This window comes from Dromiciops gliroides, chromosome 6 (genome assembly GCF_019393635.1).
Source record: "Dromiciops gliroides isolate mDroGli1 chromosome 6, mDroGli1.pri, whole genome shotgun sequence".
NCBI classification, from domain to species: Eukaryota; Metazoa; Chordata; class Mammalia; order Microbiotheria; family Microbiotheriidae; genus Dromiciops; species Dromiciops gliroides.
Window position 1 is genome coordinate 64566009 of NC_057866.1, and position 1275 is coordinate 64567283.

The following is a 1275-nucleotide window of genomic DNA, read 5'->3' on the forward strand; positions in this document are numbered from 1 at the left end:
TCATTGTCAGTTACCTCATGCTATTTGAATTTTTTTCTTTGAATATATATATACACACTTTACTTTCTCAACTAGACTAAGTACTTTGAGGTCAAGAGTAATCACCATCATCATCTACTGTATGATATTCTTCAAAGCTTGCTTGTAATACACTCTCCTCATGATAACCTTTGGGTTTTGTTTTGTTTTTATCAGTACCAAGTCACTTTATTAGGATTTAAATGGTGGTAGTTTTTTGTTACAGATTATGAAAAGTTCAGATAACCTAAATATGCATGCACTGAAAGACAGGAGGAGTGGCACCCACTGTTCCCAGGTGTGGCTCAGCTCTCATTGTTACTGTCTCCAAGGGTGTGATTGTCAAAAAGATTTTCTGCCATGCCAGAATCGGGGCTCCCATTTTGCGCAGGTTGGTTACATGATCACCCAGTTGTTTGATGGACTTTACCTGTTCACCCAGGTAGTGGGTTTCAATGAAATCCCATAAACGGGGGTTGTTTTTTTCAGTTGCCAGATTGTGCAGTTCCAGTAATGACTGATTGACATTTTTTTTCCAAGTGCAGAACCACACTACATTGCATTCAGTTAGCTCTCCCAGTCATCTCAGTCTGGTTTCTTGATGTCCTGCAGGAAGATGTGGCTGCCATGTTGGTTCTACAGTTTCATCAGCTTCTCAATGTACTCCCCCTCCTCGTGGGACTGGTGCAGGAAATACTTGGCAAAGCTCTTCAGGACTACATCATTTTGGTTGAAGTAGTAAGACATAGACAGCTAGACTTAGGAGGCGTAGAGCTCCAGGTTGATCTGCCCATTGATGGTGGCCTCAGAGTCCTGGTGGTAGTTCTGTCGTTGCACCTGAGAGGGAGATGAGTTCGTCATGGCAGTGGAGATGGTGCAGATGGCTTAGATGAAGTGGAGGGAGGAGGCGGCTGCAGCGGAGGCTGGAGTGAAGGTGGTGGAGGCAGAGGGCTGCTGCTCGAACGGTAGGATGGAGAAGTGTTGGTTAGTGGAGGTGAAAGTGAAAAGAGGTGGCTAAGGGCGGCTCCAGCTGGGAATTGAGTAGCGGGTTCCGTTGAAGCAGGAAAACACAGGGACTCCCCTTCCCTGCACTTCTCCTCCTGATAACCTTTTGAGCCAAGCAGGACAAACATTATTTTCATTGTACATAAACTAGCAGACTGTAAATACAGGATTTGAAACAGGGTCTCCTAACACCAAATCTTGTTCTCTTCCCACAACAGCTCCCTCCTTCTCTTTGTAATAATTACCTAGAAG

The 1275-nt window shown here is 44.7% G+C and overlaps 1 pseudogene; it reads right to left on the reverse strand.

Moving 5' to 3' along the window:
• Nucleotides 1–323: 323 nt before the first annotated feature.
• Nucleotides 324–882, reverse strand: LOC122732682 (annotated as a pseudogene).
• Nucleotides 883–1275: the final 393 nt, after the last annotated feature.